Source organism: Microtus pennsylvanicus, chromosome 6 (assembly GCF_037038515.1).
Source record: "Microtus pennsylvanicus isolate mMicPen1 chromosome 6, mMicPen1.hap1, whole genome shotgun sequence".
NCBI classification, from domain to species: domain Eukaryota; kingdom Metazoa; phylum Chordata; class Mammalia; order Rodentia; family Cricetidae; genus Microtus; species Microtus pennsylvanicus.
This window is the reverse complement of record NC_134584.1, coordinates 92,922,451-92,950,031: the sequence shown is the minus strand read 5'-3', so window position 1 is coordinate 92,950,031 and position 27,581 is coordinate 92,922,451. Positions and strand designations below refer to the sequence as shown.

At 47.0% G+C, this 27,581-nt stretch overlaps 1 protein-coding gene across 4 annotated transcripts in view; it reads right to left on the bottom strand.

The window, feature by feature from the left end:
• Positions 1-27,581, bottom strand: part of Chd9 (chromodomain helicase DNA binding protein 9) — a 220,642-nt gene that overhangs the window by 177,701 nt on the left and 15,360 nt on the right. For all 4 annotated transcript variants that reach the window (XM_075976847.1, XM_075976854.1, XM_075976851.1 and 1 more), the window contains exon 2: positions 19,094-19,222. The gene's annotated coding sequence lies outside the window, so the exon portion shown is untranslated. The remainder of the gene's footprint in view (positions 1-19,093; positions 19,223-27,581) is intronic.

The following is a 27,581-nucleotide window of genomic DNA, read 5'->3' as shown; positions in this document are numbered from 1 at the left end:
TCCTGATCAGCACCTCTCTGTTTCCATTAGCTTGAGTGTGCAAGCCTCTGCTTCTACTTGTACAACAGCAGCAACCATATTGCCCTTAAGTAAAAAGCACTAATGAGAACCGTGTGACCCAACAGAAAACAAACAAAAACGCTTAGAGCAGAAGCATTTTGAAGCCCTTGTCTGAATCCTTCCTTGTGTCCCCCTTCAGGACAGTGTCCGGAACATAGTGGGCGCTCAATAAATAGGTAAGCTTGGTGATGGAGGTGGTGATGATGATACCAGCATCAACTGCATCTTGCCAAGGGTGGTGATTAGACCTTATATGGATAATCCCAATTAAATTTCCCAACAACTCAGTGAAGGTGATCCTATGGTTATTAGTCCCATTCTGCAATTCAGAGAAGTCAGTAATTTTCCCAAGGTCACACAGCCAAGTAAAAACGATTATTATCCAAGTTTTATGAATTGGCAAATTCACAGGTTCAGAACCTAAAAGTAGAACACATGTGAGCCTGGTGCCCAAGGCAGCCACAAGAAGCGTGGGATTGCCGGGTGGTGGTGGCGCACACCTTTAATCCCAGCACTTGGGAGGCAGAGGCAGGCGGATCTCTGTGAGTTCGAGACCAGCCTGGTCTACAAGAGCTAGTTCCAGGACAGGCTCCAAAACCACAGAGAAACCCTGTCTCGAAAAAAAAAAAAAAAAGAAGCGTGGGATTTTGATATCTTCCTCATTCTAAGACTACAGAATTAAAGGGCACTGGCCTTGGGAAGCTAATTTCAATCTGTATTCAGGAAGCATACAGTTGGCCTGTTTGCTTCCAAGAATAAGCCAAGAGGGCTTAATTTTTCCAAATAATAAGATTAATAGTGTGTGAGCGGGGGTGGAGGCGAGGGGGATACCTGGTTGGGTAGTGTAGGATAGATAAACCTGGTAGACACAGGGACTGTGCAGAAGGGAGCTGAGGAGGTACGTAAGAGAAATGCTGATAGTCTTGCTGAGAACTGCGCGTGTGCGTGTACACACACATGCACACCCATATATGGAGGGATGCACCTGCGTGAAGGTCAGAGGGCAACTTATGTGGGAGGAGTTGGTTTTCTACTTCCATTATGTGGGTTCTGGGAATCAAAATCAGGCTTCAAGCCTTGGCAGCAAGCGCCTCTACCCAGTGTGCCATCTTACCAGACCCATTTATTTTTGTCTTTTTGTGATGAGAACATGCTCTCTCAGGTTGGGGTTAAGAGCACTTGGTTGCTCTTATAGAGAACCTAGGTTCACTTTGCAGCACCCATATAGCAGTTAACACTTTATTGCAACTCTAGTTCCAGGGGATCCAATACCTTCTTCTGGCTTCCTTGGGTACCGGATGAACTTGGTACACAGAGATACATGCATGAATACAAGTCAGATAAAAATCTGAAAACGGAAAGTATGTTTCACCTGTACTAAAACAACAATAAAAAGAATGTATTGTATACTACTTACATCCTTGAAATGCAGATTTAAGGGACTGGAGATATGGCCCAGTGGTTTAAAATGTCCACCTTGGCTCCAGATCACCCAGTTTGTTCCCAGCAGCCACATTTTGTGACTTCAACTCCAGAGAATCAGACTGGCCTCTCCAGGCACCTGCACTCACACACACACACTCATGCACAGACACACCAGTGCACATAATCGAAAGAAGTAAATGTGTTTAAAACAGATAAATAATGATAAACACATGTAATCCCAGCATCCAAGAGATGAGACAGCAGGGACCTAAGTTCAAGACAAGCTTGCGGTATAAAACAAGACCCCGCTTCTAAAACGAGTGAATGAATGAAAAACGACGTGAAGTGGGGGTGGAGGAAGGTTGAGAAAAGGTCATGGGCTGGACTCTCTTCAGCAACACAGCTTCCAAGATGACAGCCTGAGCCAAGGCTGCAGCTTTCCCGGGCTTGGCTGGTTTACTGGAGATGAACGGCAGCCCCCAGCCTTCCCAGGGCATGGCAGCCAATGAGCCTGCCTCGCAGCTGGGGGCAAGTGTTTGCCTTGGCAGTTGGCAGCACTGCCTGCCTCCCAGGCTTCCTCAGCAGAGAGTCATTATGCAGTTTGCTCACATGCCCTATGCATTTTAATGAATGAGTCAGGGGACAGACTCAATTCGAAAGAGGAATCGTTGCTCTCGGAGCTGGGTGAAGGGCTCTCAAGGGATGGTCTAGCAGCTTGGATATTACAAGAGGAGGAAAGAGGGATGCAATCTCCATTTAGGAGAGAGAGAGAGAGAGAGAGAGAGAGAGAGAGAGAGAGAGAGAGAGAGACTGGGGAAAGAAGGTGAAGAGGAAATAAGCGAGGGAAGGGAGAACACAGGAGGGAGGGAGGGAGGATGGAGGGGCAGAACTAACTGCCTGGAGCTCAGGAAACCGGCCTGGAACACATTGCCACCCTGACGCCCCTGCTCCTTCACCCTCCATTTCCTTGCTCCAAGCATTTGTTACCTTTGAAGCACTCGTCCACTAGACAGGAAACCTTTAAGAAAAGAGAAGCAAGACTCCTTGTATAGAACTGAATCTTGCTCAGGTTAGAAACACTATGGGGGGGGGCGGCGGCTGGAGTGATGGCTTAGTGGTTGAGAGCACTGACTACTCTTTCCAGAGAACCGGGTTCAATTCCCTACACCTGCACAGCAGCTCACAACTGTAACTCCAGTTCCAGGGGATCCAAGACCTTTACACCAATATATATGTAGGCAAAACACCGATGCACGTTAAATAAAAGTAAATTTAAAAAGGAAGGAAGAAAGGAAGGAACAATATGGTGGATCTGAGAAGAGGGAGGGACAGTGGTTGTCCTGTCACTCTTTCCTGGAAGGCAGGAGTTGTTCCATGAAGATCAAGAGTACCAATTCTCCAGCACTTCCTACTGGCCAGATGCAGGGCAGTGTGGGTCAATTAGTATCTCGTCGAATTCCCATGACCGTACCAGGAGGCGGGTCTTGTTATTGCCACATTTTTTAGAGGTGAGGGAACTGAAGTGGAGAGAGCAGCTTGTCCAAGGTCACCCAGGGATTTGAACTCAGCCCTGTCTGACTCCAGAACTCCTGGCAGCTCTGTTCTGCGCTGTCAGCCAGCCCCTGGCCAGGGAATGCTGGGGAAGGCCTTTCCCTTCCCAGGCTTCCTTCCAAGAACACTCTGAACCCCCAGGAGGAAGGGGTTGGTGTGAATCCAGATGCAGTCAACGCCAAGTGGCCTGGGAGTGGATCTGAAACCTGCCCAGCACTGAGCTGTGTGGCAAGCCCCAGAGCCCAGGGGCAGCAGAGAAAGGAAGGAAGCAGAGCCCCACTGCGGTTGCCTGGGGTGGCTAGCCTGTTCCCAGGCTGTATACCACAAAACCCAGGGCAACAGATGCTCAGCAAATGCCTGTGTGGGAGTCCAACTTACCCCTTACATGGCAGGCCGGCAGGCAATGTCCCTGAATTACTCAACAGAACCATCTTGGCTTTGAACTTTGAGCCAGGCTCTGCAGGAACAGGGCATGGGGGTTGGGATGGGGTGGCACTCAGCACCATGAAAAGGATGTCAGCCATCCACCCTACCCCCCAAGTGGGAGAACACAGACTGGGAAGCAGCCAAGAAAACAGAAAGCCGCTCTACACCCACATTCTCCCGGATTTTTACAGCTGGAGGGAGGAGGACGCACAAGCACAGCAGCACTCGGGGGCCCTGGGCTCCTTGCCTGGAGAAAAGCAAGGCCACCTGCTGTGAACTAAACTGGACACAACAACAGTAAGCCTCTTCTGAGCCTTGCCTGCCTTCCCACCCTCCAGGACTCCAGATCCATGACCACGCTTGAACCCCTACCGCCTCCGTGATAGGGAGAGGCTACTCCTGTCCCCGCTGCAATGAACGGACGGGCAGAAGGATTAGTAACATACTATGGTCATTTGTGTTCACTGCTCTGGCTCCCACGATGAGGGGTTTTCCCCAAACACACTTTCCATCCTAACTCCTTGTGTATGGCGATGGAATGGTTTCTCTGATTGGAGAAACTTGGGAAGCCTCTGGTTGGTCTCCTCAGCACCACCTTTCTCCCAGGCTCAATCAAGAAGCTAATTCTGCTCTCACAGTGTGTGCTCCCTTCTCCACACTAGTGGAGTGGAAGTTAAGGTCGACTTTGGCTCACTGCCATGCCTCTGTCATCTTCATGTGTTCAGAACCTAAATACAGAAGAGGGATGCTTTTTTTTTTTGAAAGATTATTTGGAGATTTCAAGCACGCTTAGGGGGATGTTTAAGCTCTGTGGAAACCACCTCCATCTGACCCTCTATCTTCTCTCTATATCCTCGTGAGGGATGCTCTTGGCTTCAGGACCAGGTTCTCTTGGAAGAAGGCAGAAGGCAAGACTGACTCCTCCAGCTTTTTTGTTGTTGTTGTTCTCCTTATAAGGTTGTGATCCTCTTGCTTGCCCCTCAAGAGTCCCCCTAGGCCTACTAGTGCACCCCACCATACCCCAGCCTGTTTGCTTGTTTTCTTTGGCATGTCCCTCCTCCACCCCGTAAGGAAAACCAAGTTTTATACTCAGCTACTTGAAATAAACGGAGCCAGTCAGGAGAGGGTGTTTCTGGAGTGATAGTGTCCTGCCCAGACGCCACCTGCCAGGGCATCCACAATGGGTCCCTGACATGACCGACTGTTACCGCCCCAGACTGTTTACTCAGGAAACACACCCTGGCAGCTCACCTACACCCAGCGTCAGACCTTGTACAGCCCATCAGATCTGCAGAGAATCCTGGACCCGCTGTAGCTCTGGGTGAGTGTTGGCAAAGTCCTCTGTGCAACAGCTCTGGGCTATGAGTTCCCTCCCTCCCTGCAAAGTGGCAAGACGGGGCTGGCTGGTGGGCTGATGGTTCAGAGGCTCAGAGCACTCCACGACTCTAAGAACCGAATAGAGGAAGAACTGCCTGAGCAACCACCGAAGCTCAGCACCAGATCTGGAGGAGGGGAGGGATTTCCAGGGGCAATTGTATGACAATGGGTGTTTGTAATCAATCGTTTAATCCACCGATGGATTGATTCAAAATTTGAACAGACTTGATAGTCACTGAAAAAAACGAAGAAAGAGTAGTAGCCTACGGGTGTGCACCATCATACCCCAGCTTGTGTGCTTGTTTTGTTTGGCATGGCCCTCCCCCACACGAGATACCTTAATGTAGGGCGGACGTGGAACTATGGAGGTGGTGCTAGCTGGAAGAAGAGGTCACAGGAATGTGCCTTTGAAAGTTCTGTCTTGGCCTTTGCCTCCTTCCTGTCTGTCTGTCTGCTTTCTGGTCTCCATGAAATGAGCTGTCTCCTTTAGCATGATACTCAGGTCCATAGCAATGGAGCCAGCTGCCTGTGAACTATAACCTATGGAACTATGAACAAAATAAATGTTTGTGGGACTCAGGGGTAGATCTCAGTGGTAGAGCTCTTACCTACTACATGCGAGGCCCTAGGTTCAATGCGCAGGACCAAAAGACAAAAGCAAGTGATAAAAACACCAGTCTTTTCAGCTGTTGAGGCCAGGCATTTGTCACAGCAATAAAAATGCTATGAACCACAAGCTGGGCTCCATAGCACCTCCAAACCCCACCACCGGAGAAGGCGAGGATAGGCGGAGGATGAGCACCAGGCCAACCAGAGTGACTTCGCTTTGAAAAACAAAGAACGTGAACTAGGGACTAGCCAGGGACCAGTGAAGAGAAGTAGTGTCCCGGGAGGTGCCACCAGGCATCTGCAGTAGCATCTTCACCTTGGCCAACTATACCCATCCACTGGCATTTTGATAGCTGTCATGGTAACAGAATGCCATACAGTAGGCAATTTATAAACAATAGGATTATTTATCTGTTTGTTTGTTTGTCTCCTGGTTCTGCAGAATGAAAAGTCTAAGTAATAAGGCTCTAGAAGGGCCTCTGTGTCGTTGTAAGATCAATCATGGATAGATAAGCCAGTTAAACTCACCCTTTCTCTCTCTCTCTCTCTCTCTCTCTCTCTCTCTCTCTCTCCCTTTCTGTCTTTTCTTCTTTCCTTTCTCCCTCTCTCCTTCCCTCCTTCCTTCGTTCCTTTCTTTCTTTCTTTCTTTTTTTTTTTTTGAGACAGGGTCTCAGTGTATAGCCCTGGCTGTTCTGGGGCTTGCTAGGTATGCTATGTAGACCATGGTAGCCTTGAACTTACAGGTATCCACCCTCCTCTGCCTCCTAAGTGCTAACATTAAAGGTGTCATCATGCCCAGGCCCTACTCCCCTATAACTAACCTAGTCCCTTGATAAACCCTTAGGAGGACAGAGCCCTTATGACCTAATCATCTCTCAAAAGTTTTACAGTAGCAATTCAATGCCCACACGTAGAAGCTGCATATGTAGTCACTGGCAATGAACTTGCCCACCACTAAAGAAGCCCCAAGTTTCATTCCCAGCACCCCCCAAAAAATTAAAGATGGGTTTTAAACATTCAAACCATAACCTATCTCTACACCCACCTCCCCTGTGTGAGCTATCCTCCCTCAATCTCTCAGCGCAGAAAGATCCAGCAATCCAAGACAACATTAAGAAGGTTTCATTTTAGTTGGCCACCAGGAAGGTCATGGGACCCACGGATGATCAATGGGCCTTTTCCTGGGTCTCCGGGCAAAGAAAAACATTGTATCTAAAATCTGAAAGGATACATGGACGAGAATTGATACATTGATGCTGTATTCTTGCTGCAGTTGCCCAAGATTAAATTTAGTAAACAAAACTATAAGAATTCATGTTCTACATAAATGTCTGAATCCTGAATCCATCCATGGGGGGTTTGTTTCGTTTTGAATAGAATCCAGTATCTCATGCACACCAAGGAAGTAGTCCACCAATATGACTTTGATTTTTTTTTTTAAGACAGGGTCTTTCTATGTAGTGCTTGCTGTCGTGGAAATCACTGTGTAGACCAGGGAGGCCATTTCTGCCTGTCTCTGCCTCTTGAGTGCTGGGATTAAAGGTGTGAGCCACCATGCCCACCTCTAGGTCCCTGCTTAAAAATGAGTTCCTGAAGCCAGGAAGTGGTGGCATAGGCCTTTAACCCCGGACCTCAGGAGGCAGCAGCAGGCGGGTATCTGTGAGTTTAGGGCCAGCCTGGTCTACAGAGTGAGTCCCAGGACACACAAAGCAATTACATAAACAAACCCTACTAAAAATTTTTTTTTAAAAAAGGCAGATGAGCTCCTGAACTGACATTTTGCTCAAAGACATTTTGTGTTGAATTTTTCTGTCACTTGCTACCCAAAGAAACTTGTTAGTTACCCCACTAGTCCTTTATTTTTTTATTATATTTTTGTGACAATTTTATTAGTGTTAAAACCCTGAGGGCAGGCCAGTCATGAACCTCAGCAGCTGCCCAGAGGAGAAGGATGGAAACTTATTTATATCATAGAATATGGAGAAATTGAGTTGGTACCCAATTAGAAGCTCCCCTACCCTTCATTGTGCCGGGAGGAGGTAAAATGTAACCAGTATCATCCTGCTACAAACCCTGTGACCTTCAACAGCAACCTGCCTGCAAGATGTACTGGTGCTACACTGGTGCAGATGCTATGGTAGGAACCAGCCACTTCTGGATTAGATTGACGGCCCACTCCCCGTCAGGGAACCCCTACCTGGCACTGCTAAAGTGGCCAGGAACCTGAGACCACACAAGCCATGGGATCTGGGGAAAACTTGCTACTATTGGTCTGCTTAAAAAACATAGCAATAAAATGACTCCTAATGACATATTACTGTACTGCACAGATGATCATCTTAACCCTCATCAGAGAGGCCTCTTTTTGATTTTTGGGACAAGGTCTCATGTAGCCCATGCTGGCCTCAAACTTGCTATGTAGCTGAGGCTAGCCTTAAGCTTATGACCTTTCCTCCTCTCCTTCTAAGTGCTGGAATTATAGGTGCATATCACCGTGTTTGGCTACTGTATACACCATTCAACAACTAGAACTTAGAGAAACCGAGGCACAGAGAAGATATGTCATGTAGTGGAGATAGGATTTGAATTGATCTTCTAGTCCCTGAAGCCTGCATTCTGCCTACTGCTTAAGGACTTAGGAGAAACCGAGTCTCCTACTCAGCTCAACCTCTCACTTTAGTCAATGGGATTCTACTCACTTGGAGGGGCGAGTCCTGATTCCCCTGAAGCCAGAAGCTGAGTAAAGAGTCTTGCTATTCTCAGTACCATGTACCCTTTCTTGATGTCAAGGGCTTGGAGGTCTGTAAATGGCTCAACACCTCCTGTTCCTTCAGGGAGACACTTCAGTGTCTGCACGGCAGAGCATTGCTTCCTTCTTAGGTAAGGGGGCCTGATAAGATACAAGCACTACTCAGGCCTTTCCCGGCTGACATCCTGGGCTACTGTGGGTCATGACAGTCTTGCAGCAAGGAGTAATATACCAGGTACATGGTAGGGACAGGAGACATGTCACTGTGTAAGAAGGAAAAGATACAAAAAGGGATACCCAAGAACTGGGTGGATTGCAACTGGTTGAAGATGCAACTCAGTCATATGACTTTTGAAAATGGGATAAAACACTAGGTGATGATGGCACATGCCTTTAACCCCAGCACTCAAGAGGCAGAGGCAGGCAGATCTCTGAGTTCTAGGCCAGCCTAGAGCGAGTTCCAGGATGGCCAGGTCTACATGGAGAAACCCTGTCTCAACAAAACAAAACAAAAAGGGACAGGAGGGCTGGAGAGATGGCTCAGTGGTTAAGAGCATTGCCTGCTCTTCCAAAGGTCCTGAGTTCAATTCCCAGCAACCACATGGTGGCTCACAACCATCTGTAATGAGGTCTGGTGCCCTCTTCTGGCCTGCAGACATACACACAGACAGAATATTGTATACATAATAAATAAATAAATAAATTTAAAAAAAAAAAGGGACAGGAGACACTAGAATATTGGGGAGTTGCTTCAAAACAACCTAGAGACAAAGAAAGTGGGGGAGACAGTGATGAACCAGAACTGGACATGGGCTAATAATTGTAGAAGCTATATTATGATAACTAAATTTTTAAAATATTTCTTTGGAGGTGTATGCGTGTTTATATGTGTGACTGTGAAGGACAGATGACACCTTTTAGGAATTGGTTCTCTCCTTCCGTCATGTGAGTTCTGGGGACTGAATTAGGGAGTCAGGTTTGGTGGCAAGGGCACCATCTCACTGGCCCTATAGCAGAATTTAAATTGTACCAAATAATTTAATTTTGCTTTTGTTCTTCAGGACAGAGTTTCTCTGTGCGGCTCTGGCTGTGCTGGAACTCACTCTGTAGACCAGGCTAGCCTTGAACTCAGAGATCTGCCTGTCTCTGCCTTCTGAGTCCTAGAAGTAAAGGTGTGTATCACTACCACCCTGCCAAAAATAATTAATTTTTAAAAATATATTTACTTATGTATTTGGATGTTTTGTTTGCATGTATCTCTGTGTATCACATGGGTGTCAACAGAGGCCAGAAGGTGTGAGCCAACACATGGGTGCTAGGAATGAAACCCAAGTCCTCTGGAGGAGCAACCAGGGCTCAGAATCACTGAGCCATCTCTTCAGCTCCTTGATTTAATTTTTGAGATGGAACCTCATTTTGTCACCCAAGCCCTGACTGGCCTCAATGATTCCCCTGCCTCAGTCTCCCAAAAAGTGGCAACTACAGGCTCATGTCACCATGAACTACTACGGTGAATATTTTCTTTTCTTTTTTTTTTCTTTTTTTTTTTTGGTTTTTTTGGAGACAGGGTTTCTCTGTGGTTTTGGAGCAGGTCCTGGAACTAGCTCTTGTAGACCAGGCTGGTCTCGAACTCACAGAGATCCGCCTGCCTCTGCCTCCCGAGTGCTGGGATTAAAGGCATGCGCCAACACCGCCCGGCTACGGTGAATATTTTCAATGCCATGTTTTGGGCTTCATTTCCTGTAAAGAGCCTCTCACACACATCTTACATACAGGCCTCACACGTGATGCAGACACACACGTACTTACTTTAAAGCCAGCAAACCTGAAGCTCACACGGAATTGATCTGAACTTCAGGTTTCCAATGCCTGCGTTACAAGGTAAGCTGGAGGCAAGAGGCAACTGAGGCAGCTTCAGAAGCTTGTGGTTGTTAGTGACTGTGTCATTCATTACCCAGGGAGCCTGGTCCATTCCACTTCTAAGCCCTGCTCCTAGGCAGCCAGGCCCCTGCATAATTGGTGTGGCACAGACCCCAGCAAGACCCCAGGGAGTCATTGAGTGCACAGTGGAAAGCGCCAGCCACTGATTTCACGTGCTTCTTGGTAGTTAAGAAAATACTGTCTAGCCCAGCAGGCTCTGGACCCTTTCACAGGCATCATGAGAGCTGCTGCCGGAACATCTGGGTCTGATAAAGGGAGACCCACGTGGGCTTCCCTGCCCCCTTTCCCATAACTATTTCCGCACATACCCTTGAAGCTCTGTGCGTGTGGCTGCTCCTTTCTTTCCTTTCCCAAACATATGGATTCCCAGCTCCTATTTCAAACTCCAGTTCTGGGCTGCTGTAAACTCCCCGAAGCTCTCAATTTCCTTTTTCCATTGCTCATTCTTTCCCAAAGTGCATGAAAAAGCCTCTTTGAGCTCTGCTCCAGCTTCCTTGTTTGTGAGAGAGAGGGGCAAAGAGAGCAGTTTCTAATCACTGAGGTGACTCTCCGGAGAGCACACCTCAACAGCCTGAGAGATGGCGGTGCGCGGGGACCCTGAGGTCCTTGGCACAGGAAAACCTTGACTCCCCCAAATCATTCACACTGCAGGAGGCCTGAAGCCCAGCCATCTGCTCCCTCTGGCCGGCTGAAACTTCCCCTTTGAAAAAAATCACTAATGGAAGGAGGTGGGGGGCAAGGCGTGGGCAGGGTTCCCAGAGGGTTACTGCTGAAGTGGGTGTGTCATTTGGGCAGCCAGGGTCAAGCCCTTGCCTGCCTCTTACCCTGCAGCCTTCTGCATCTTCATCTAATGGTAACTTTCCCCTCCAAGAAGACAGAGGCAGTTAGTTCCCTGCACTGCAAAGCCAGACACAGCAGCGGTGAGGGGGACAGAGACAGGATGTGCAAGCACCAGGGCCCCTGGGGACAGAAGGGACTCCTCCCAGACAGAGGTCAGGAGGCCTCGGATGCCCTCAGGGATTCAGCAGGCCCTATAGATGTCTGGGGGTGGGGTAGGATAACAAATATAAAAGGCAAAGAGCTGGGGTAGGGACTAGGCACAAAGTGCTTCCAGCAAGGGACACGGTGTGTAGGTTGGTTGGTGTGTAGGTTGGTTTTTGTCAACGAGGCACGGACACATCTAAGAAGGGAATCTTTTCATTAATTATTTGATTAATTTGTTTTTTCTTTTAAAGTCAAGGTCTTACTATGTAGCCTTGGCTGGTCTAGAAATCAGCACGTAGACCAGGCTGACCCCATGTAGACAGCCTGCTTCTGTCTCCCGAGCTCTGGAACTGAAAGTGTACAACATGCCGTGACGGAGAGGCAGTCTTAATTGTGAAAAACACTTCTATCAGACTGCGTGAAAGCAAGTGTGTAGAGAAGGGAGTTTTCTTGATAAAGGACTGATGTGGAGGGACTAGCTCACTGGATATGGTGCCACCCCTGGGCAAGTGGTCCTGAATGGGATGAGAAGCAGGCTGAGCAAGCCATGGGAAGCAAGCCAGTAAGAAGTGTTCCTCCTTGGTCTCTGCTCCTGCCTCTAGGCTCCTATCTTGAGTTCCTGTCCTGACTTCCCTCTATACAGGAGTATGACCTGAGAGTTGTAAGGTGAAATAAACCATTTCCTCCCCAAGTTGCCTTTGGTCTTGGTGTCTATCACAGCTATGGAAACCTCACACAGGCAGCAACTTCTGTGCCAACAGCTCTGACAGTCACAAGGGAAAAGTGGGCGCACTCTGCTGCCGGGTCCCCCAAAGCAGGACAGCACATGACATCTCCCAGCCGGGGAACAGATCCCGAATGAAGGAGATTCTAAAGGCTGGCATGATGAGCCGGACCAAATCAAATTGTATAGCAGTCTGCACGCTCTGGAATACCCCACCATTTGTTGGCTGACCCAGGTGCTGAGTCTGCAGGGCTTCAGGGAGTCAGAGAGTATGAGAGAGAAGAGGCCAGGAGGAAGTCAGAGGAAGCACACTGCTGTGTGAGGAGGTCCTCAGCAGTAAGCTGGGAAGGCTAGGCTCCTCAGTGGCCCCAGCATGAAATGCTTTTCACACTTCTGTGATTTTTATCACATAGTGTCTTTGCCAGTGAGTGCCAACCAGTGACACCCCCACTCATCAAAATGCTCTTCCGCTCCCAAGCCAGTTCAGAACACTTCCTTTTAGTAAGAGCAGGAGGCCTCACCAACCTCTGACCTCTGACCGACCACACTGGGGGTGACTTTTAAAGGTCCCTAAGACATGTCAGCATGTTCAGCTAAGTGATATCTTCTTTCCTTGCACACTCTAAGAAGTGACCAGTAACTGCATATTTAAAGAGATGCTTTCCTGTTTTGGTTTTGCTCTTTTGAGACAGGTTCTTGCTATGCAACCCAGGCTGGTTTTAAACTTGAGATCTTCTAGCCTAGGCTTCACAGAGTACCAGAATTACAGGTCTGTACCACAGAAGGACATGGGCTATTTTTTAAAAAGAAACAGAATGGCAGGGCGGTGGTGGCACACACCTTGAATCCCAGCACGGGGGGGGGGGCAGAGACAGGCGATCTCTGTAAGTTCGAGGCCACCTGGTCTACAGAGAGAATACCAGGACAGGCTCCAAAAGCTACAGAAAAACCCTGTCTTGAAAAAAAAGAAAAGAAAGAAAAAGAGAAATAACAAACAAAAACAGTTTCCCATATCTGAGAGAATAAAGAAGAAAACCAAAGCAAAGAGTTTGGAGAATCACAGATTAAACTGTTAGCTGCTGCTGCATCTCCTTCTTACTCTTCTCCTCCTTTAACAGTGTTTAAGATCAAACTCAGGACCTCATATATGCGGGCCCAACACTCAGGGTTTTTTTTTTAAAGTTTAGGTATCTTTATAAACTAATACATCATAAAGTAAGGGTTTTTGTTGTTGTTGATACTTCTGAGACAGGGTCTCACCATGTAACTCTGGTGGGCCTGGAACACACTATGTAGACAAGCTGGCCTCAGAGATCATCCTGCCTCTGCCTCCCTTCCTGAGCGTTGTTATTAAAGGTGTATAAGCCACCGTGCCCACATAGAAGTTTTTGTTTGTTTGTTTTGCTTTTAAATTGGAATGGGGCTAGGATGGAAAGTGCAGAAGAGGGAGAGAGAAAGAGTATTAACGAGCGCAGGGACGAGGGTGAAGGGTCCACTATGGTGGTATGAGCAATGGGAGGAGGGCAGGTCGATCCCAAGTGGTGACTGACAGCCTGGCTTACATAGGGAGACCCTAATTTACAGGGGGGGGGCAGGGAGTGGCCAGGTAGTTGTGGTGGTGGCACATGCTTGATCCCTGGACCTGAGAGGCAGAGAAACAGGTAGAGGCAGATCTCGGAGTTCTAGGCCAGCCTAGTCTGGTTTACATAATGAGCTTCAAGCCAAGCCACCCAGGGTTACATCGTTGAGACCCTGTCCCCCTTGTCGTCCCTTCTCCCCACCCCCGCCAAAAAAAGAAAAGAGTTCTAAGAGAATGAGGCAAAACCATATGCCAGGAGGCAAAGGTGAGTTCCTTCCTTATTGGCGTTACTTTTTGCCTTTTGGCTGCCAGGTAGACAGTCTTAGCTTTGCCGTTCTCTGTATGGTAAAGGACGAGAAAGACGGGTGGGAGGAGATGACACGGGGTGAAATTTCACAGCACGGGAGAGTGTGTTGCACAAGTGCCTGGTTTTACGCGTAGGTATTACAGTCCTGGTTTGTCTGCAGGCCACTTGGGTAGAAGTGGTGTTTCTCATATTTCAGTAAATGTCCCCTTCATGACTCTGGCCACCCACCGCCCAATTCCCGACTCACTGCTGTAGTCGATGGCTATGTGTTTGAGGAGCACTTTTATTATTCAGCACTATGATCTACAGTGGAACTTGAAGCAATGGTGGAGCTCAATGGTACATTCGCCTGGCATGCACGAGAACTGAGTTTGATCCCTAGCACTGCCAAAATTAAAAAACAAAACAAAACAAAACAAAAAAAACTAGGCCTGATGGTTGACAACTATAATTCCAGCTACCCGAGAGGCTAAAGCTAGAGGATCACAAGTTTGTGGCCAGCCTGGGCAACTTAGCGAGATCCTATCTCAAAGTACGAAAAGTAAAAAAGAGGGCTGCAGACGTAGCTTTAGAGGTAGCGTGCTGGCCTAACATAAGCAGGGCCGAAGAGCAGTCCCTGGTATGGTGGAAAGGGCGAAGGAAGAAGCTTGTCCTCAGGGGCCCCCAGATTAAAAAGAAGGCTGACAAGCTATGGGCGCAGCCACGCAGCAGAGCAAGCACTCTGAAAGAGGAAGCAGAGAGGACCCAAGGGAAGCTGGGTCTAAAAGGCAGAAGGGAGGAGCTGGGGTTGCATCCATCTCAGCTGACATCAGAAAGATGAACTGGGATAGGACAGGTAAAAAGGAACAGGAGCTGATCCGGAAAGGAGACAGCGTCGACAAAGACCCAAGCTCTGCCTCGGGAGGATTTGGGGGAGTTCTGGGGTCAAGCGAGCCAGCATGGGAGTGGCTATCAGCCAGCCTGAGAACATTCTCAGATTCAAAAAACTTAGCTAAAAGCATTTTTAAAAAGTCTCCTGAATCAGACAGTGGCATGCAACCTTAATCATAACTGACATGCTAGCACAGAGGAGGCAAGGGAAGGATTGTGAGATCTGCCCCAAAGAAAGACACACAGATACGTACACACTGGTGCGTGCGCGGGAACACACACACACACACACACACACACACACACACACACACACACACACACACACACCAGGGGCGTGTTGTGAAAAACCTTTCCTCCTAGCCTTTGGGAAGTAGAGGCAGGAGCTCAAGGTCATTCTCGGCTACTTAGTAAGGTCAAGGACAGAAGAGTACTCAGGAAACCTAGCAACAACCAAACAGAAGATCAAAAGCAAGGAGTCTTGAGACAACTGACCATTAAATTCTCTTTTACAAAGGACAGAGGACTTTCACTCTTTCTTGCCACCACATCCTATTAGGGAACACCAATGAGGCTGGCCTGACCCTCCAGCCTTCACTTCCTTAGAATTATAAATGCACCCCTACCTCATATTATTATTGAGATGAGGTCTCAGTAGGCCCAAACTGGCAACCGGAAAAGTAGCAGAAGATGACCTTGAATGTCTAATCCCCTTGCTTCAATTACCCAGTGGGCTAGGATTACAGGCATACATTACCATGGCGCATATACATATTTTACCCCCAAGACAGGGTTTCTCTGGAACCTGTCCTGGCACTGGCTCTGTAGACCTGGCTGGCCTTGAACTCATAGACCCGCCTGCCTTAGCTCCCAAGTAAGTGCTGGGATTAAAGGTGTGCACCACCACCGCCCAGTTAAATGTATAAATTAGAGGAAACTGAAATCCAAAGAAGTATCCAGGGTTATCAGTCCTTTCATTCTTTCTGCACTCACTGACACAACTACCTGTCTGGGCAGGCTGGAACTAGATGCTGTGGTTCCACCAGGGAGGAAAACAAACATTTCCTATTCAGGGGAGTCAGCCTTCAACCAATTGAAATTCTGATTCGGATCCCAGAGTCCTTCCCAGCACCCAGAATGGCAGGTAGGCTTTGTCATTTCCAGGGCCTAAGGGGGGTTGGGGTGGGGTTGTGCCTTCTTGCTCTACCACCCCCACAGCAAACCAGCCGAAGAGCAGAGTAATTGTTATGCAAATGTTCTGTCAAGATGAGGTGCGGAAAGAGACCTTGCACAGCTCTCCGCTGAAGAGATTCTCAGGTTTGCTCCCACCTGGACGCCATTCAAGGCCACTAGGAGCTTTTCTCAGGCCACCTTCACCCCCTGTGAATGCCTTTGCAATCTCACCTTTGGCTAGTACCCCTGCTAAGTACCCTTGCAGACGCGAGTAGAATGGAGATAAAAGTTTAAAAGCCAAAGGAAGAAGGGGGAGGGGGACAGATGGGGAGGGCGACAAACTGGAGAAAGGACACTCAACCAACTTTTACTGCCTACACAACCTTGCTGGGATCCAGCCCTGGCCAAGATCAGAGATGCCTGGCAAACCCCACCCTGACAGATATCCCGGAAAGCTGCCCGGGCGTGGCTGGTGCTTGTCCCCAGAGCCTGGGCAATGTTACTTCCTGGGCAACCACAAGTCACACAGGATGAAAGCCATGACTGAATGTCTGGGGCAGGGTGGGAGGCCTTGCCAGGAGGTGGGGGTGGAGCAGGAGCAAGGGAGGAGGGGCAGAGCCTTGGCTGGTTTTGCACAGACAAATCTCTTTTTTCCAGACTGGAAAAAGCTGTTTGGGCAGTGCGCATTTGTAGAGAGTCACGGTATTTACTACGCTTCCTGAATCCACAGATTGCTTTTTGTCATTCAGTCAAACCCAGCTTGTATTTTTCCTGAGGAGAGCTGAACAGCCAGTGGGGGCTCCTCGCCCATGTTGTGTTCAAAAGCACATCATAAGTGACTCAAAAAGCCCCCCACTCACTTGGACAGCGGGGGTTGGTGGGGTGGCATGCTGTAGAGACAAAGACCCAAGTTTAGACAAACACTGTCTCTCCCTTGGAAATGTACACAAACTCTATTTTCCCGTCACACACACACACACACACACACACACACACACACACACACACACACACACTATACCAATAACCAGTTCCAATATTTTACAAGTCTCTTTCTTATCCGCATTGTTAAGGGCATTAGGTGGAGTCAGAAATAATGAGATAGTTAATTTTTGAAAATGCTTTCTTGCCAAAATGTGCCTCCCACAGAACCCTAATAGCAAATGTGTGAATGTATGTGCATTTCCCCATGCCAACCAATTCTCCAACACTAACTATCCCTACAGTGCAATTCAATTCTAGTGCGGACTACCTCGAGTTGGTATAAGAGCCCACAGGTGAAAGGCTCAGTCCCAAAGACTACCTATATACTTCAGAAACTTCTTATGGGCCCTGGACTGGCGGTCCTCAGAGAACGGTGTCCCAGGCCAAATCTACAGATACTGTCTCAAGAAGACAAAGAGAGGACTGGAGAATTGGCTTAGCAGTAAAGAACACTTGTTGCTCCTGCCGAGGACCCTAGTTCAAGTCCCAGTACCCACCTGATGGTTTGCAACCATCTGTAACTCCAATCCCAGGGAATCTAAAGCCCTCTTCTTGGGCACCGGTTCACATGCAATCAGGCAGGCAAAACGCTATAATACACATATATAATACATCTAAAAAGTATTTTTTTTTAAGAAAAAAAACAAAGAGAAATAGATGTACTCCAAGTGCCCATCTAGAAACGAATGGGTAAGCTGAGTTTATACAGCACCTCTAACATGGAGCAGGGCTTGTATGAGGGTACAGCCCTGAAGTCCTATCACTTGCGAAGCAGAGATAGGCACACTTGAGACCAGCCTGGTCCATGCAGCAATCCTGTCTCTAAAGAGATAAATAATGTCAGGTGTGCTACTGTATGCATTTAATCCCAGCAGTCAAGAAGCAGAGTCAGGCTGATCTCTGAGTTCAAAGCCAGCCTAGTCTACAAAGCAAGTTCCAGGACAGCCTGAGCTACACAGAGAAACCCTGTGATGAACTGGCCTTCCTTTATCTAAGGCTTGAAAGCCATTTTTATAGTGAAGACAAACTAGGTTCATTGCTGTTTATGATTGGGCTATGCCCTACCTGTAACCTTAACTACAAATGGTTCTCTACTGCCTGTTCCAGGAAACAGCAAGCATGTCTTTGTTTCAGAAAGCTGTTATGACCATCTTACAAACCCAACCTTTGTTTCAAAAGTTGATTATAACCGCCTATTGTTATGACTACCCTGCCATGGCCACCTTGTTATGTTCTGCTTCTGTAAGACTGCCTATTCGCCTGCCAAATCCCCCATTTGGAGACCCTCCCCCTTACCCCCGAGCAATCCATTGATGACCTCTTGAACCCCACCTTAAGGGGAGACAGCCATGTACACAATAAAAAACACTTGCTTTACTTAATTTGGCCATGATTATTAGGGTCAGTTAACACCTGTCTGGGAAAAACAAAACAACCAAAAACCAAACGAAACCAAACAAAAAAATAGAAAAATATCCTTCAAGTTGGCTGTTTGGCAAAACACACTTCTGGAACACAGGGAAACACTGTACTTGTGTTTGCCAACTTGTTATAAAGGACAAAAGTCAGCAAGAGCCAAATGAAAGGGATACACCGGATAAGTGGGCAGTGAACAGGGCCTTGCCTTTCTCTGGGCCAGCCACCTGCCAGCGCCCTGCTTCACTTACTCCCTTGTTCCCTAACTCTCCTCTTTGTAGACTGTCCACAGGGCTGACTTATCAGAGAGAGCAGGCCAAGTCCTCCAGAAAGTTCTAAACCTTGGGTCCAGATTGGCTTACAAAATAAGGCCTTGACTCAAAACAAAAAGAGAAACAAAAGCAAGGTTGATGTAGCAGGTGGTGGTGGCGCACGCCTTTAATCCCAGCCCTAAGGAGGCAGAGACAGGTGGATCTCTGCCTTTGAGGCCAGCCTGGTCTACAGAGTGTGTTCAAGGACAGCCAGAGCTATGTAAAGATGTCTCAAAATTACAGTACAAGAAGTAAAAAGCCAGCCACAGTGACTCATGACTGTAACAACCTTGGCACTCTAGAAACCAGGTAGGAGGAATGCTACAATCTGAGGCCAGCCTGGTCTGCATGGTGGGCGCTAGGCCAGCCAAAGAAAAAGACAGATTAAAAAAAGAGAGAGCAAGCAGGAGCGTGAACAGGAGACATGTCGTAGCTTTCCTTTCTGAAGTAGAAAGGCAGGGATGGGAAATGTGTTTGGGTTGTCATGGAAATGGGAATGGGAGTTGGTTGGGACTTGCAGTAGCTGCAGCTGGGGTGGAGCAAGCAGCCTGGGAGCTGGCCCTGTGGCAGAGGGGGCTTCCAGCTGCGGATAAGACAGCAGGCTTACCTGGAAGGAGGAGGTAGGAAAGGAGACAGAAGCTGTCTCAGACTCCGGAGCTCATGAATTCTGCAGGCATTAGGAGTGGCAACACAGAACAGGCTGTGTGCCTTGGTGCTATATAAGTATCCCACAGGCCTGGAAAACAAGAAGCAAAATAAACCCAGGGCTCGGAAAAGAACTGAAAGTGTGTCTGCTGTCACAAAGCCCCAGACTGGAGAGTGACAGAGGATGCCTCCCGGGGACGGGGTCTGGCGGCTCAGTCCCCAGCAGTCTTCAGACAGAGCTGTGTGTGGCAGAGGGCACCAGGTTTGCTCCTTCTGCTCTCTGCTATTCCTGTGGCGGGTGGGAGGGCTCTACCGTGCTGGGTTCTAGGGGCTTCTCTAGGACTTACAGCTCTGACTGCTCCCGATAGCCTGTGCTGGGAAGATGTCTTAGCCTCGGCAATCCCTTTGCTGGTCTACCTGAGGCAATATTTGCTATCCATTCCTATCCCAGAAAGTGAAAACTCCCCGCTGTCTCGTAATCTGAGCTACGGGGGTGGTGGCTGGGATGACTGTAAAATGTAAAGGGACTCAAGCTTGGATTTCTCTCTCTCTCTCTCTCTCTCTCTCTCTCTCTCTCTCTCTCTCTCTCTCTTTAGATAGAAATTGAGACGGCTCAAAGCGCCTGAGGACTTGAGTTCAATCCCCAGACCCACGTGATGGAAGAAGGGAACAGTCTCCTGCAGATTGTCCTCTGGTCTCCATTCACTCCTACACAATACCACCTCCCCACCCCCACCCCAAAATGAATACATGTTTTTAAAAAGAGAAGAAGAGAGTAGCTGGGGGGTCGGGGGTGTGAGTAGGGGGATGAACACTTGCCTAGCATTCCTAAGGCCCAGGGTTCCATACCCAGCACTGAGGGAGAAAGGAGAGAGACAGACAGACAGACAGACAGGCAGACAGACAGAGGGAAGGAGGGAGAATAAATATGAGTGAGAATTGATTTACTGGGGCTGGAGAGATGGCTCAGCGGTTAAGAGCATTGCCTTCTCTTCCAAAGGTCCTGAGTTCAATTCCCAGCAACCACATGGTGGCTCACAACCATCTGTCATAAGGTTTGGTGCCCTCTTCTGGCCTTCAGGCATACATGCAGAAAGAATATTGTATACATAATAAACAAATAAATAAATTGAAAAAAAGAGAATTGATTTACTATGTAGGCAGGCTAATCCTGAACTCAGGCTTCAAAAGGTCCTAATCTCCTAAGTAGCTGGACATCATATATTAGAGCCATTTAACCCAATTTTTCCTTCCTTCCTTCTTTTCTTCCTTCCTTCTTTCCTTCTCTCCTTCCTCCTCCTCCTCCTTTTCTTCTTCTTCCACTCTCTGGGGGTGTCTCTGGGTCTAGAAGAAACTGTTGAGTCTCTTGGTAGGGAAGCAAGACTTGTGTTGGAGTTGCAACAGCTGTCAGGCAACAGGAACTTGATCTTGGTGTCGTGGAACGGCTTGATAGCCAAGCAGGCAGCACGTGTCCTCTTCAGTCTCTTCCACCTTCATGATCTGGATGAAGTGTGCATGGGCACGGTGCTGGGCACCCACGTCTTGGTAGCATTGTGTGATGGTGCCAGTCATGGTCAGGTCCGGGTACTCACGGTACACACTGTGTGTGCCACTTCTCAAACTCCTGCCCGCAGTACACCGTCTCCCCTGACGACTTCTTCATCTTCTTCAGTGGTGACAGGAAGTACCAGAAGCAGGACTTGGCTACCACATGGTTGAGTGCAAAGAGACGCATTTGGTACAGTGGTGGCTCGTGGCACTTTCAGAGTGGGAAGGCAGCACCCCACACCATCAGTACTCTTTAAGTGTACTTCATAGAGCTCCATCTGCATTTGCTGGCCCACAAAAGGAAGGGACCCGTTTCTTCAAGGTTACCTGGCATCCTCTCTTCTCTCAGTCTCTGTGTGCATATAGACACACACACCTGTAAACTCTAATGTGGGTATATCACACATATGTACCACCCCACCCCAAATTAGGAAGAAATGGAAAGACCCCTATGTTCCAGACATTGAAGACTTAATACTGAGTCTCATAAAGATAAGAAGCATAGCTGGGGGCTGGAGAGATGGCTCAGCGGTTAAGAGCATTGCCTATTCTTCCAAAGGTCCTGAGTTCAATTCCCAGCAACCACATGGTGGCTCACAACCATTTGTAATGAGGTCTGGTGCCCTCTTCTGGCCTTCAGGCATACATGCAGAAAGAATATTGTATACATAATAAATAAAATATTAAAAAAAAAAAAAAAGAAGCATAGCTGGGCGGTGGTGGCACACACCTTTAATCCCAGCACTCCAGAGGCAGAGGCAGGTGAATCTTTGAGTTTGAAGCCAATCTGGTCTACAGGATGAGTTCCAGGACAGGCTCCAAAAGCCAAAAGCTACACAGAGAAATCCTGTCTGGAAAAAACAAAAACGCCAAACAAACAAAAAAACCAAGCATAATGTTCTGCTTTGATGCAGTTCTAATGATCCAGTCACAGTACTCCGGAGAATGTGGTAGTATTGTAGTCACAGTACTCAGGAGAATGTGGTAGTATTGTAGAGTCACAGTACTCAGGAGAATGTGGTAGTATTGTAGAGTCACAGTACTCAGGAGAATGAGGTAGTATTGTAGTCACAGTACGCCGGAGAATGTGGTAGTATTGTAGAGTCACAGTACTCCGGAGAATGTGGTAGTATTGTAGAGTCACAGTACTCAGGAGAATGTGGTAGTATTGTAGAGTCACAGTACTCAGGAGAATGTGGTAGTATTGTAGTCACAGTACGCCGGAGAATGTGGTAGTATTGTAGAGTCACAGTACTCCGGAGAATGTGGTAGTATTGTAGTCACAGTACTCAGGAGAATGTGGTAGTATTGTAGAGTCACAGTACTCAGCAGAATGTGGTAGTATTGTAGTCACAGTACTCCGGAGAATGTGGTAGTATTGTAGAGTCACAGTACTCAGGAGAGTGTGGTAGTATTGTAGAGTCACAGTACTCAGGAGAATGTGGTAGTATTATAGAGTCACAGTACTCAGGAGAATGTGGTAGTATTGCAGTCACAGTACTCAGGAGAATGTGGTAGTATTGTAGTCACAGTACTCAGGAGAGTGTGGTAGTATTGCAGTCACAGTACTCAGGAGAGTGTGGTAGTATTGTAGTCACAGTACTCAGGAGAATGTGGTAGTATTGTAGTCACAGTACTCAGGAGAATGTGGTAATATTGTAGAGTCACAGTACTCAGGAGAATGTGGTAGTATTGTAGAGTCACAGTACTCGGGAGAATGTGGTAGTATTGTAGTCACAGTACTCAGGAGAGTGTGGTAGTATTGTAGAGTCACAGTACTCAGGAGAATGTGGTAGTATTGTAGTCACAGTACTCAGGAGAATGTGGTAGTATTGTAGAGTCACAGTACTCAGGAGAATGTGGTAGTATTGTAGAGTCACAGTACTCAGGAGAATGTGGTAGTATTGTAGAGTCACAGTACTCAGGAGAGTGTGGTAGTATTGTAGTCACAGTACTCAGGAGAATGTGGTAGTATTGTAGAGTCACAGTACTCAGGAGAATGTGGTAGTATTGTAGAGTCACAGTACTCAGGAGAGTGTGGTAGTATTGTAGAGTCACAGTACTCAGGAGAGTGTGGAGGTATTGTGGTCACAGTACTCAGGAGAATGTGGTAGTATTGTAGTCACAGTACGCAGGAGAGTGTGGTAGTATTATAGTCACAGTACTCAGGAGAATGTGGTAGTATTGTAGTCACAGTACTCAGGAGAGTGTGGTAGTATTGTAGTCACAGTACTCAGGAGAATGTGGTAGTATTGTAGTCACAGTACTCAGGAGAGAGTGGTAGTATTGTAGTCACAGTACTCAGGAGAGTGTGGTAGTATTGTAGTCACAGTACTCAGGAGAATGTGGTAGTATTGTAGTCACAGTACTCAGGAAAGTGTGGAGGTATTGTGGTCACAGTACTCAGGAGAATGTGGTAGTATTGTAGTCACAGTACTCAGGAGACTGTGGTAGTATTGTAGAGTCACAGTACTCAGGAGACTGTGGTAGTATTGTAGTCACAGTACTCAGGAGAGTGTGGTAGTATTGTAGTCACAGTACTCAGGAGAATGTGGTAGTATTGTAGAGTCACAGTACTCAGGAGACTGTGGTAGTATTGTAGTCACAGTACTCTGGAGACTGTGGTAGTATTGTAGTCACAGTACTCAGGAGACTGTGGTAGTATTGTAATCACAGTACTCAGGAGACTGTGGTAGTATTGTAGTCACAGTACTCAGGAGAATGTGGTAGTATTGTAGAGTCACAGTACTCAGGAGACTGTGGTAGTATTGTAGTCACAGTACTCAGGAGAGTGTGGAGGTATTGTGGTCACAGTACTCAGGAGAATGTGGTAGTATTGTAGTCACAGTACTCAGGAGAATGTGGTAGTATTGTAGTCACAGTACTCAGGAGACTGTGGTAGTATTGTAGAGTCACAGTACTCAGGAGACTGTGGTAGTATTGTAGTCACAGTACTCAGGAGAGTGTGGAGGTATTGTGGTCACAGTACTCAGGAGAGTGTGGTAGTATTGTAGTCACAGTACTCAGGAGAGTGTGGTAGTATTGTAGTCACAGTACTCAGGAGACTGTGGTAGTATTGTAGTCACAGTACTCAGGAGAATGTGGTAGTATTGTAGAGTCACAGTACTCAGGAGACTGTGGTAGTATTGTAGTCACAGTACTCAGGAGAGTGTGGAGGTATTGTGGTCACAGTACTCAGGAGAATGTGGTAGTATTGTAGTCACAGTACTCAGGAGAATGTGGTAGTATTGTAGTCACAGTACTCAGGAGAGAGTGGTAGTATTGTAGAGTCACAGTACTCAGGAGAATGTGGTAGTATTGTAGTCACAGTACTCAGGAGATTGTGGTAGTATTGTAGTCACAGTACTCAGGAGAGAGTGGTAGTATTGTAGTCACAGTACTCAGGAGAATGTGGTAGTATTGTAGAGTCACAGTACTCCGGAGAATGTGGTAGTATTGTAGAGTCACAGTACTCAGGAGAATGTGGTAGTATTGTAGTCGCAGTACTCAGGAGAATGTGGTAGTATTGTAGAGTCACAGTACTCAGGAGAGTGTGGTAGTATTGTAGTCACAGTACTCCGGAGAATGTGGTAGTATTGTAGAGTCACAGTACTCAGGAGAATGTGGTAGTATTGTAGTCACAGTACTCAGGAGAGAGTGGTAGTATTGTAGTCACAGTACTCAGGAGAATGTGGTAGTATTGTAGAGTCACAGTACTCCGGAGAATGTGGTAGTATTGTAGAGTCACAGTACTCAGGAGAATGTGGTAGTATTGTAGTCACAGTACTCAGGAGACTGTGGTAGTATTGTAGTCACAGTACTCAGGAGAGTGTGGTAGTATTGTAGAGTCACAGTACTCCGGAGAATGTGGTAGTATTGTAGTCACAGTACTCAGGAGAATGTGGTAGTATTGTAGAGTCACAGTACTCAGGAGACTGTGGTAGTATTGTAGAGTCACAGTACTCAGGAGAATGTGGTAGTATTGTAGAGTCACAGTACTCCGGAGAATGTGGTAGTATTGTAGAGTCACAGTACTCAGGAGAATGTGGTAGTATTGTAGTCACAGTACTCAGCAGAATGTGGTAGTATTGTAGTCACAGTACTCAGGAGAATGTGGTAGTATTGTAGAGTCACAGTACTCAGGAGAATGTGGTAGTATTGTAGAGTCACAGTACTCAGGAGAGTGTGGTAGTATTGTAGTCACAGTACTCAGGAGAATGTGGTAGTATTGTAGAGTCACAGTACTCAGGAGAATGTGGTAGTATTGTAGAGTCACAGTACTCAGGAGAGTGTGGTAGTATTGTAGTCACAGTACTCAGGAGAGTGTGATAGTATTGTAGAGTCACAGTACTCAGGAGAGTGTGGTAGTATTGTAGAGTCACAGTACTCAGGAGAATGTGGTAGTATTGTAGTCACAGTACTCAGGAGAGTGTGATAGTATTGTAGAGTCACAGTACTCAGGAGAATGTGGTAGTATTGTAGAGTCACAGTACTCAGGAGAATGTGGTAGTATTGTAGTCACAGTACTCAGGAGAGTGTGGTAGTATTGTAGTCACAGTACTCAGGAGAGTGTGATAGTATTGTAGAGTCACAGTACTCAGGAGAATGTGGTAGTATTGTAGAGTCACAGTACTCAGGAGAATGTGGTAGTATTGTAGTCACAGTACTCAGCAGAATGTGGTAGTATTGTAGTCACAGTACTCAGGAGAATGTGGTAGTATTGTAGAGTCACAGTACTCAGCAGAATGTGGTAGTATTGTAGAGTCACAGTACTCAGCAGAATGTGGTAGTATTGTAGTCACAGTACTCAGGAGACTGTGGTAGTATTGTAGAGTCACAGTACTCAGGAGAGTGTGGTAGTATTGTATTGTCACAGTACTCAGGAGAATGTGGTAGTATTGTAGAGTCACAGTACTCAGGAGAATGTGGTAGTATTGTGGTCACAGTACTCAGGAGAATGTGGTAGTATTGTAGTCACAGTACTCAGGAGACTGTGGTAGTATTGTAGAGTCACAGTACTCAGGAGAATGTGGTAGTATTGTGGTCACAGTACTCAGGAGAATGTGGTAGTATTGTAGTCACAGTACTCAGGAGACTGTGGTAGTATTGTAGAGTCACAGTACTCAGGAGAATGTGGTAGTATTGTTGACCAGTAGAGAAGGAGAGCAACCTAGAAACCAACCCTTGCAAGTTTAGTTGAACACCAGAGCTCCCAGGAAAGGAAAGTCTCTCTCTCTTTTTTTTTTTTTTTTATGTTTTTGCTGCTTGACAGATATTTATTTATTTATTTATTTATTTAAAGGAAAGTCTCTTAACAAGTGACCTGGGAAACTAGACATCCACACACCAAAGACTGACTCTGGACCCTGACTGCCAATCACACACAGAAAGGAGCTCAGACATGCTGAAGGCCTGAATCTTAGAGTGGAAACTAAGCCGTTCAGAGGAGAATGAGGAGAGGCTTTATGACATAACATTGATGATGGGTTTTTAGACACACCACCGAAAGTACAAGCAGGAGAAGAAGAGAGAGATGCACTAACATTTCACCACCACCACCAAAGACAATTTAAGCCAGGTGTGGTGGCACAAACATTTAATCCCAGCACTCAGACTGCAGAGGCAGGCAGATCTGTGATTTCAAGGCCAGTCTGAACTCAAGGCCAGAGTAAGTTTCCGAAGCACCAGGGCTACACAGAGAAACCCTGCCTAGTAAATAAATAAAGAAACACATAAATACATAAAAATAAAAAATAAAAGCTTCTGTGTTAGCTGTGGGTGCACAGTTGTAATCTTAGCGCCTGGAAAGCCGAGGAAGGAAGACAGCTGAAAGTCTGAAGCTAGCCTGGGCTACATAGTGAGTCCCAGGCTGGCCATCAATGGCTACAGAATAAGACAATCTCAAAATAAATAAAAATAATCAAACACGACAAATAACAAACTTGTATATTTCAAATAACAGGAAGAATTGAAAAGGCAGCTCTAAGATGTGGGTTCAACTAACTGACAAGGAACTGATAACCCAGAATTAGGACAGAATTACAAATCGATCGCAAAACACCCAGCTTCATTAAATATGGGCAAATGAAGCTGAGGAGATAGCTCCTTTGGGTTAAGTTCTTGCTCTGTACACAGGGGGACTCCACCTGAGTTTGAATCCCTAAGACCTGTGTAAAAAGCTGGGCTGGTAGCAGGGCCATGGTGGTGCACGCCTTTAATCCTAGCATTTAGGAGGCAGAGGCAGGTGAATTTCTATGAGTTCAAGGCCAGCCTGGTCTACAAGAGCTAGTTCCAGGACAGCTAGGTCTGTTACATAGGGAAACCCTGTCTTTAAAAAAAAAAAAAAAAAAACCAAAAAACCAAAAACAAAAACAGCTGGGCTGGCATTAACCCAAGCATACATAGCCAGCTCCAGAGGGCTGGGGGTGAGGGGAAACAGAAAGATCCCTGGGGCTCATGGGCCAGCTAATCTAGCCAATTGGTGAACTCCAGGGCCAGTGAGAGACATTGTCTCAAAAAATAACCTGGAAGGCTGTAAAGATTGCTCAACAATTAAAAAAACGCTGCTTGTTGCTCTTGCAGAGAACCCAGGTTGAATTCCCAGCATCCATGGTGACTCTAACCACATGCAACTCTTAACTCTGGGAAATCTGGTACACATAGATACCTGCATACACATAAAATCAATAAATCAAAAAAAAAAAGAAAAAAATTGAGGAGGATTGGACAAAATATTGAAGTCCACCTCTAGCCTCATATGCATACACCACACACATACATACGCATATGCAAGCAACCACATGCCACATACACACGCACGTACACACACATGCATGCACCTAACACACCACACACATGCCGTAAAACAGGAGCAAAGGACTTGAACAGCTATGTCTTCAAAT